Source organism: Nuphar pumila, chromosome 10 (assembly GCF_984573655.1).
Source record: "Nuphar pumila chromosome 10, dmNupPumi1.hap1.1, whole genome shotgun sequence".
In the NCBI taxonomy this organism is placed as follows: Eukaryota; Viridiplantae; Streptophyta; class Magnoliopsida; order Nymphaeales; family Nymphaeaceae; genus Nuphar; species Nuphar pumila.
The window spans coordinates 13,578,959-13,590,731 of record NC_143258.1 but is presented as its reverse complement, the minus strand read 5'-3'; positions in this window follow the sequence as shown (position 1 = coordinate 13,590,731).

The window sequence follows — 11,773 nt, the reverse complement described above, 5'->3', positions numbered from 1 at the left end:
TCTTTCTACGACTCTTTATGTCTTATTTAGAAATATTTCTGTAAATTGGGCCAACGTGTATTTTACTAATTTGTGGAAACAAAAAACATTTCTTCCTTATGGATGTCTTCTTACTCGTATTTTCAGATATTTCAAAGTACCCTTAACCAATGAAAAATATATTAAGCAAAAGGAGTTCTTTGATTAAACTATTTTTAAACGAATGAAAATCAAATATTTGCCTCCTTTAAACTTTAATCAAACTGAACCATCAATTTCTGAACCCTCACCATCTTCTGTGACACCTTTATTTCAAGCAAAATGAAAGAAATTTTCTACTAGTTAAGACAATGATGAAGTTTTGCAGTGATTGGAAGCTTTGGAGCTGCATCAACACACTTTTCATGAAGATGTGACTCAACAACTTTCTTCGATTCAGAAAGATATTATTGCAATCAAGGAGTTGCTCAACTCACTTTTCTGATCTTTGTTTTTTGTCTTTACTGAACTTTGATACTTTATGGGTTTTAATATTTTGAACTTGAATTTACATTTTGCTTATGCTATTTCTGCCCTTACTCTTTTTTATTATGACAAAGGGGGAGAAAAAGATAGACCTTGCATGAGAAATGAGAAATTAGGAGAAAAAGATAGAACTTGGTAGACACATGCATGGAAATGCATGAAGTAATGGTGGAAATGCAAACCAATCAATATGAGATATATGTGCTTTGAATGTACTAACTTTTAATGTTGTGCAGCATATTGATAGGAGGAGTAAAATCTTCATCTATGCATCTAAATGCTTCATCTTTGATTAAGTTTGTCATCATCAAAAAGGGGGGGATTGTTACGACAATGAAGTCGTACATGATACTTCAAGTACAAGGTTTTGATGATGAGCAAGTGAATCAACTGCATTTCAGCTAAGGCAATGAAGAAATATGACAAGCATTGAAGAACTCGATGCAGAATCTTTGAAGACTTATGTGCAAATGTAAAATTTTGTTTAATGTCTTAGATTCTTGTAAGAGCCTTACTTAGAGTACATATTTCGGTTGTATTTCAGCTAAAAAGTCTTTAGAAATACTTTTCTAAAAGAACCCTTCATGAAAATCTTTTTAGAACTCTTTTCTTAAATTTTCGTGTTTATTAGTCGACCAATAGACTCACTAATCGACTAATCCTTTCGCGCCAAATTTTCTAAGCAAAATGTTATTTTTGTTAAATTAGTCGACCAAAGGTTTTATCAGTCGATCGGACAGAACATGTGTTTTCTGGAAATTTAGCAGTAGTCGACTAATGCTTTTATCAGTCGACCGAACAGAACGTGTGTTTTTTAGAAAATTTTAGCAGCAGTCGACTGAAAGATTTTTCAGTCTACTGATGATATTATCAGTCGACTAACTTTTTCTCTAGTCGACTAAGTTTCAAAACTTCAGATTTTCAAACGGCTCGATAAATAGATCAGTCGACCGACGATAACTGTCAGTCTACTAATAGCTAATTATTAGTCGACTAAGTATTGTTCCAGTCGACTAATTTTGTCGTTTTTCATGAAACTTTTAAAAGACGTGTCTTTTCATTTTTCAAATATTTTGATTGTTTAAAATTGACTGTTTTGACACTCTTTCATACCCTCAACGTATGAAAACTTTCAACTATAAATATGAGTGCATTTTACACTCAAAAGCATTGCAATTCAATCAATTTGAATCAATTACTCTTTGTTTTTCATTCATATTCATTTTCTCACTCACTTGATATTTTCACTTCAGTTTTTCACTCAAATTCCTTTGAGAGATAGTGAATTCGTGAGTAGAGTATTCCAACAACCTCAAAAGCCAATTGCATCTCATTTGCATTCATAAGAAGGGCTCGTAGGTTGTTTTGTAAGTTGTTACTTATTTCAATTTTCTGTAAAAGAAAGGACTCCTTGGTTTAAAAGAGTTGTTTGCTTTCAGTAGGTGTGTTGCTGAAAGTGGGACCGGATTTGGTCTGTGTATGATCTTGTAGTTACACAAGGTTGATAGTGGAAATCTCAAGCGGGTTTTGCTTGGGGACTGGATGTAGGTTGGGAAAGACCGAACCAGGATAAATTATTGTGTTTTTTGTGTGTTTGCTTTGTGAATTGCAAAAACCATCAAAATTCCGTATACAATTTTTAAAATCACTATTCACCCCCCCTCTAGTGCTCGTTGCCTCGATCCTACTGCACTTTCAGTTTGAACCGTGGTTCAGACCTAAACCCATTGGCAGCCCAGCTAGCACCTAGTGCTAGCCGCGGCTCCACCTAGTCGGAGTCGGGCGCCAGCCAATTTGTGCTGGACACCACCCCCGGGCTTCTCTTTCGGCTGAGCCACTTTGGGCTCGGGTCTGAACTAAAAAGTTCAGACCCTAATGGGTCTTAGTTGTTGTCTGGTCCGGAGGACCAGACACTTTGACCTGCCTTTGCACCTCCTCTCACTATGTTAGTCATTTAAACCTTGTCAGGGGTTTGAGCCAGACCCAACCAAACCTTTGTAGCAGTCGTACCAGAACCTTTTTGGTGTGGATGTGGCAGTGTGGTCCGATGGACCAGACCTATATCCTAGTTGCAACCTGTTGGCAGCAAGTGTAGGGATCCCTGTACGGGCACACTTGCAGCCTCGTTCATGCCACTATCGTGGCTGTCAACACGCTTTAGCAACAACCAGCTCGCACCAACTTCGGGTTGAACCCTATTAGGTTCAGGTTAGCCCTGGTATTGCCCCGCACCGTCCTCGCACATCGGTTAGGTTTGTGGCATAAGTACACATGCCTTGGGTTTTCATCGAATCCTATATATGGGCGTCTATATATATATATATATATATATATATATATATATATATATATATATATATATATATATATATTTTTTTTTTTTTTAAGCGCGAGTGTACATATGTACGTGTACATATTTATATATATAAAGTCGTGCCTTATTGAGTTTAATTGGATACAGGATATATATATATATATATATATATATATATGCGTATATACATAGGTATAGATATGTACACCCCTGTATATTCAACCACATGATGATTGCTTCGGCATAGCCGAATGGACATGCGACACTCGGATGTCCCGTCCAAGTATTATTCTCCAGATGTTGTTACGCTCTGAGGTAAATATAGAATTCCATAGAGTTGCTCCACTTTCGGTTTGGCAAACGGTTTGTTTCGGGTCCGCGGGCGCGGCACCCCGAACCGTCGTAATGCTAATGTAATCCCCATCAGATGGGTTACTTCAAAATCATGTTCGACACATGTGTGTGTCATGTTGCGTAAGGAAAACCCTTATGCTTTGGTTTACATTCGACAAACCAAAACGGTATGCTTTGGTTGTTATTGCAAATTCACAAGCTTAGAGACTTCGTTATTTGAAATTACAAGTGTTGTTTAAATATCTTTGTTTCAGTTCCGCAGGCGCGGCACCCATACCGTGGAAATAGCTAATGTTATTCCAATAAGACGGAATATCCCAGACTTTCTATAAACACATAAGTGTATTGAACCACGTGTAATAATCTTTCAGGTTGCAATTGCACCTTCCCTGCAAGAGCGACGATCCACCTTGGGAAAGCCAATGTTATTCCCATTAGACGGGATGTTGGTTAAGTTCAATTTCAAACCCTCGAGAATGCAAATGTTATTCCCATAAGATGGGACTTTAGATAAATTCTATTTTAATCCTTTGAGAATGCGAATTGATGAAATACCACGTACATGAAACTGCCTACCTGCTTACATACTTAATTGTCTTCTAGAGATAGAATTGTATAAATGCCTCTGATTATTTTATTTTGCAAAATGATAGAAAGCTTATATTACTCTTACACTTTGCACTTAGCACATCCTGACACTGTTACTGAGTAGTGCGTACCCTGAGGAGGTACATTGCTTGAGGCATTGGTAAGCGCACCACGTGCACTTACTTCAAGAAATGGAAAAAATAGAAAGATCGAACACCATAGGGTATGAATAAACAAAAATAACTTGTTGTGGGCTCAGTTGGAGTCCTTGGGCGGTGGCCCTTGTGTTGTGTGTGGACTCTTGTGTGACATACCCTAAACAGAAATAAATAATATGGTGTTGTGATTGCTTTCACGAGTAGTGTGTTTCGTTGGCCGCGTGAGGCTGAGCACGTGAATGGGCAGTCTAAGTCCTCGTTTTGCGTACCCCACGGGGGCCACGAGGCAAATTCCTCGTTGTGAGGTATGAATGAACATGAGCCTAAGAAAGATAAACCTGCTTCGCCCCATTCACGAAATGGTTCACCTTGGGAGAGGGTGGATGGTACAACCCTGAGTGACTTGGCGTTACTACGACACGTGTTTTGACAGGAGTTGTAGCGTTCTTTGGCCTCCAGTCACTCAGAGTCAGGGAGGTCGAGGTTGCCTTTCTAGGATCTCACTATTGCAGTAGTATGGATTGCAATCCTTGCCTATGTGAGTATTTTCTCCTAGTCGTGTGTTGCTCGCATGAGGTTGACTCGGTCTGTAGCTTCCCCGGTTACCACATTATAATTGAATAACATACGTCGGGTGCATGTCTCACAGAATGCGAGATTTCCTTCGCGTACCCGAAGGAGTAATCAGAAGAACTTAAGAACTAACCAAACAGCTGACTTACAGTAAATGTTACTTTACTTGTGTTGTAGACTTTGCTTCAGCTACTCTACTTGCTTCAGTTGTTACTTGGTTACTTGCTGCTCAGTACACTTTACAGTTCAGTTTGCTGCTTTAGCTACTTGTTTCCCTATTACTACAGCTTGTTGATTAGTACTTGTCACTTTGCACTTACGTGACACAGGCACATACACTTGCCAGTTCTGTTACTGTGACACCCCAAAATCTCAACTTGGAAAATCCTTAAATTTTCAGAGTAAATTTATTTTTTTTTGAAAGCATTGCTCAAAACGAAAAACTTGCAAGAGAAAACAGTTAGAAATTCTGAGCAGGTCACAGGAAGAAACAACAAGAAGAAACATTTTATTTATTACAAATTGATACGTGAGTAATATACATCATTTCCCTTTTCCAAAGACCACTGCCAAGATCCTCAAGTTCTAGAGTGTGGGTTCAGTCCCCCACCGCACATCGAGCTTCATCGCACCACTAGGAGCCAAACACTTGTATCCCCATAAAATGGGGTCAGTACTCTTTCGAGCTGGTGAGATAAACCATCAATACATTTATCATTTCTAAGGAAAAGCATAAGGTATAAAGCATGAAATAGGAGACAGATATGTCATGCTTGGAAACTACAAGTAACAGGCTATTGCTAACATGATGGAACAGTTAGAAACATTTAAACCAAAGTACAAGTGTGTGTGTCAAGTAAGCAAGTGTACGTGTTACAAGTCTAAGCAACAGTGAAAGTAGCAAGTACAACAACTACTACGAACTAAACAAGGAAAACAAGTTGAACAACGAAACGAGGGAACTAAGAAAAACAAAGGACTGAGTCAAACCACTGCTGAAACAACGAAACGACTAAGGAACCAAGCACAAGACAAGTGCAAGAACAATACCAACACAAGCAGTGAAGTAAAAATCATACTAAGTGATAAGCGACAATGTCAAGCCTTAACACGTTTAGATAGTAACATCAAACATATGAGTAAGTAAGCAAGGTAACGAATACTTCCAAGTGATAAGCGACGGTGTCGAACACTAACAACTTAGACAGTGACGGCAACCATCTAAGCGAGTAAGCAAAGAAGCTATAACTCTAGCATCACGATCAAGGATGAGCAGCACTATCGTGATCAAACGGTTAGCATTCACATTCCAGGACAACGATGAATGTTCATCAACTATATATATCCAAAGCACACAGGATATACTACAAGGAAAAATATGTGTAACCGCACGTCCTTAGCAAAGGTGAGCTCAACTCACGAGATGGGTCTATCACCCCCAAGAACTCGCTACGGAGTTCATCACCTCCAAAACTCGTCTCAAAACAAGCATATATTTTTAAAATACGTTATAAGTCCCCTTTGTACTTACGGGATGGATCACGAGGTAAGTCTTGTGCCCAATGCAAATGCATACGAAACTAATTTGACATATAAGCAATAAAGCACTTAATTAAAGGAGCCATTACGATGATGAAAATCATCGTGTACACCAAACCACGCCTAGGCATAATTTGTGTATCTAGTCATAATTCCTCCTTCCGAGGTACTTAGGCTCATCTAGCCTGGTGTTCCCCGCAGAGCAACACGAGCAGAAATGTCGAGGTCACACTCAAACATTTACGTGCTCCAGCACTACTAGCATAGTAAAGGGCCTTTCCAATGCAGGCGATAACCATATATGACACTCAAAGATGTGACATGCATTAGCTCAATGCCAAGGGTGAATCACCACATACGTACGCGTACCGATGTCACATATGATCCATGTTACGACAATGAAGCCATACATGATACTTCAAGTACAAGGTTTTGATGATGAGCAAGTAGAATCAACTGCATTTCAGCTAAGGCTATGAAAAAATTGAAGAATTTAGTGAAGAATCCTTGAAGACTAGTGTGCAAATGTTTAATTCATTAAAAGTCTTAGATTCTTGTAAGAGCCTTACTTAGAGTGCATAATTAGGTTGCATTTCACCTTAAAAGTCTTTAGAAAAACTTTTCTAAAAGAAACTCTTTTGAAAATCTTTTTAGAAAACTCTTTTCTTAAATTTTCATGTTTATTAGTCGACCAATAGACTTATCAGTCGACTAATCCTTTCGCGCCATATTTTCTAAAAAGTCATTCTTGTCAAATTAGTCGACCGAAGGTTTTATCAGTCGACTGGACAGAATGTCTGTTTTCTGGAAAATTAGCAGCAGTCAACTAATGGTTTTATCAGTCGACTGAACAGAACATGTGTTTTCTGAAAAATTTAGCAGCAGTCGACTAATGCTTTTTATCAGTCGACCGAACAGAATGTTTATTTTCAGAAGTTTTTAGCAGCAGTCGACTAAAAGGTTTTTCAGTCTACTGATGATATTATCAGTCGACTAACTTTTCTTAAGTCGACTAAGTTTCAAAAGTTCAGATTTTCAAACGGCTCGATTAACAGATCAGTCGACCGACGATAACTGTCAGTCTACTAATAACTAACTATTAGTTGACTAACTGATCTTTCAGTCGACTAATTTTGTCGTTTTCCTGAAACTTCAAAAAGGCGTGTCTTTTCATTTTTTCAAACGTTTTAATCGTTCGAAATGGACAGTTTTGACACCCTTTCATACTCTCAACGTATGAAATCTTTTAACTATAAATATGAGTGCATTTTACACTCAAAAACAACAATTCAATCGATTTGAATCTTGTTTTTCACTCTTATTCAGTCAAGTATTGATTTTCTCACTCACGTGATATTTTCACTTCAGTTTTTCACTCAAATCACTTTGAGAGATAGTGAATTCGTGAGTAGAGTGTTTCAACAACCTCAAAAGCCAATTGCATCTCATTTGCATTCAAAAGGAAGGCTCATAGGTTGTATTGTAAGTTGTTATTTCTTTTCTGTAAAAAAGAAGGACTCCTTGGTGTAAAGGAGTTGTTTGCTTTCAGTAGGATTGTTACTGAAAGTGGGACCGGTTATGGTCTGTGTGATCTTGTAGTTTACAAGGTTGATAGTGGAAAATCTCAAGCGGGTTTTGCTTGGGGACTGGATGTAGGTCGGGTTTGACCGAACCAGGATAAAATCTTGTGTTCTTTGTGTGTTTGCTTTGAGATTTGCAAAATCCTTCAATATTCAGCAGAAAGTTTTAAAAGCACTATTCACCCCCCCTCTAGTGCTCGTTGCCTCGATCCTAGTGCACTTTCATTTGGTATCAGAGCACAGGTTTGCTATTACTTTGATTTGACCATCATCTAGCATGGCAACTACAACATCTCAGCACAAAGAAGGAAGCTCCTCTGTTCGTCCTCCTCTCTTCGATGGAACAAACTATGGATACTGGAAAGTAAGAATGACAATATTCCTGCAATCCATGGATCTCGATATCTGGAGAATTGTTTCAGAAAAGTACCAAACTCCATCAACTGATTTCAGCCGATGGACCGATGAAGAAAAGAAGACTGCTTCACTTAATGCCAAGGCAATGAATGCCTTATATTGTGGCGTTGACAAGATAGAGTTCAATCGCATCTCTTAATGCTCTACAGCAAATGAAATCTGGCATACTCTTCTCGTGACTCACGAAGGTACGTCAAAGGTAGAAGAATCTAATGAAGAAGTCGCCAACATGTGTTTTGTAGCACAAGAAGATTCGGTAAGTCAATTTGACTATGATGAGTTATTTGAAGCATTTAATGATTTATATGCTAAATTTAAGAGTCTTAGTTCTAAAAATAAAGAGTTAAAAACTGGAAATTTAACTCTTGACTCTCAAAATAAAGTGTTACTTCAAGAAATAGAAGATCTTAAGAAGGAAAATTCTTGCCAAACACTTGAGATAAAAGAAATTGGAGTTAGAACCAATCTCTTACAAAATGAAATATTTAGTCTTAAAGAAAAGTCAAATGATCTTCTTTCTATAGTGACCAAATTCACCAATGGTCAAGAGAATCTAGAAAAACTTCTTGGTTATCAAAGATGCTCGGTTAATAAAACCGGATTGGGATATAGCTTCTTTGATACTCAAAATAGACCAAACTATGTGGTGAAAAATCAAAGACATTATTCTCAACCTTTTGTTCATAGAACTAAACTTTCTAGTTCTAATAGAAATGCATCTAGATATGATTGTTCTAGACATGTTTATTCTAAATCCTTTTATAGAAAAAATATTTATTATCAAAGGAAACCAAAATCCAAATGGATATGGGTTCCTAAGACTAACTCTCATGGACCCGAAAATAGAAAGGGGTCAAATGCTCTGTTTTCTGATTTTGTTATAGGTACACAACATAAGGAGCAAATGGATATTGGACAGCGGCTGTTCCAAACATATGACTGGAAGGCCGGAGTTATTTTCCACCCTCCAAAATAAGGATGGAGGAACCGTCACCTTTGGTGACAATAACAAGGGAAAAGTGATAGGTATTGGTAATATTGGTAATCCAAAATTTCCCTTGATAGAAAATGTTCTTTTAGTAGATGGTTTAATGCATAATTTAATATCTATTAGTCAATTATGTGATAAAGGTTTTCATGTTTCTTTTGAAAATAATTTATGCTTAATTTCTGATTTTCAATCTAAAAAGATCATTTTTAAAGGTAAAAGAAGAAACAATGTGTATGAACTATATCTAGATGAATTACCCTCTTTTAATGAAAAATGTCTTATTGTTTCAAATGAAATTCAATGGTTATGGCACAAGAGACTTGGACATGTTAATTTTAAAATTATTTCAAAATTATCCAAGAATGATCTTGTAAGAGGCCTACCTAGAATACCATATAAAAAGGATCACTTATGTGATGCTTGTCAAAGGGGTAAACAAATCAAGAGTTCTTTTAAAACTAAAGATATAGTTTCAACGAAACGTCCTCTTGAACTTTTACATTTAGATCTATTTGGACCATCTAGAATTCAAAGTTTGAATGGTAGCAAGTATGCTTTTATTATAGTAGATGATTATTCTCGGTTTACATGGATGATTTTTCTAAAAAGCAAAAATGATGCTTTTTCAGAATTTTCTAAACTTTGTAGAAGAATTACAAATGAAAAATCTACATCTATTATTAAAATTCGTAGTGATCATGGTGGTGAATTTGAAAATGAATCGTTTCTAAAGTTTTGTGATTTACATGGTATATCTCACAACTTTGCTTTTCCTAGAGCGGCTCCACAAAATGGAGTTGTTGAAAGAAAGAATAGAACCTTGCAAGAATGTGCTAGAACCATGCTTCAAGATAAAAATTTACCAAAATATTTTTGGGCTGAAGCAATTAATACAGCATGTTATGTCTTAAATCGTGTTCTTATTCGACCAATTTTACATAAAACATGTTTTGAATTGTATTATGATCCTATACCAAAGATCTCATATTTCAAAATTTTTGGTAGTAAATGTTTCTTGTTAAATACCAAAGATAATCTTGATAAGTTTGATTCAAAATCAGATGAATCAATATTTCTTGGATATTCTTCTAGAAGTTTATGTAGAGCAACCCCGAGGCTTTGAAAATAAGAAATATCCAGAAAAGGACTACAAATTGAAAAGAGCTCTGTATGGACTCAAACAAGCACCAAGAGCGTGGTATGAAAGACTACGAAATTTTCTAGAACAATCTGGTTTTTCCATTGGTCGGGTAGACTCCACTTTATTTATTAAACATTTTAATTCAGATATTCTTATTATGCAAATTTATGTTGATGACATAATATTTGGTTCTACTAATGATTGTCTTTGTAAAGAATTTGCTAAGGCTATGCAGGAAGAGTTTGAAATGAGCTTGATGGGCGAATTAAACTACTTCCTTGGACTTCAAATAAAGCAAACCGAAGAAGGAATCTTCATCAATCAGGCTAAGTATACAAAAGAACTTCTCAAGAGATTTGGGATGGACTCATCGAAATCAAGAAGGAATCCTATGAGTACAACTACTTCTCTTGATAAAGATGAAAATGGTAAAAGTGTAGATACTAAGCTCTACAGAGGTATGATCGGATCTCTATTATACTTAACTGCTAGTCGACCTGATATTATGTTTAGTGTTTGTATGTGTGCAAGATTTCAAGTTAATCCAAAGGAATCTCATTTAACTGCAGTAAAACAAATTCTTCGTTATTTGAAAGATACTTCAGATTTCGGTTTGTTTTACCCAAAATCATCTTCCTTTGATTTAGTTTCATATAGTGATGCAGATTTTGCAGGAAGTAAATCTGATCGCAAGAGTACTAGTGGAACTTGTCATTTCTTGGGAAATTTATTCTCTTGGTTTAGTAAAAAGCAAAATTCAGTATCACTCTCAACAACTGAAGCTGAATATATAGCGGCTAGTTTAGCATGTTCACAAGTACTTTGGATGAAACAGACCTTAAAAGATTTTGGTTTGAATTACTCCACAACAACTATTTATTGTGATAACACTAGTGCTATAAATCTTTCGAAAAATCCTATTCAGCACTCAAGAACTAAGCATATTGAAGTTAGACATCATTTTTTAAGAGATCATGTGTTAAAAGGAGATATTTCGTTAAATTTTATTTCCACTAAAGAACAACAAGCTGATATCTTCACTAAACCTCTTAAAAATGAAGATTTTATGAGAATTAGGAGAGAACTAGGTATTTGCTCGTTTTTGGATTTATAAAAATGTTGATTTTTGAATAAAATCTCAAAATCGCACTATATTAGTCGACCGATAAAATTTTAGTCGACTGATGTTTTATATTTTGGAATGTATTGCACCATATTAGTCGACCGATATATTTCTAGTCGACTGATGATATTTTTTAGAATAACTCGCACTTTTTAGTCCACCGATAAAGTTTTAGTCGACTAAATTTTTTTAAAAAAAAATTAAGTGAAGGGACCCGACACCCCTTGGATTTGTTTTTAAAACCCATTTTTTTTAAAAAACAAAAGAGGCATCGTTTCACTTCGTACCTTTTCGTTTTTCTTAAAAATGAAACCCTTAAACCCCTCTTTCTCTTTTGCCTCTCTCTCTCTCTTCCGAAAAACTCTCGGAGTGCCGTTCGACTCCATCTTCGTCGGGATTTTCTTACCGTAACAGGGAGACGCCGGAATCTTGTGGCTGTGATCTTCAAACACCGGAATCCTCTTGTAGTGACTGGCGCATCTTCAAAAGCA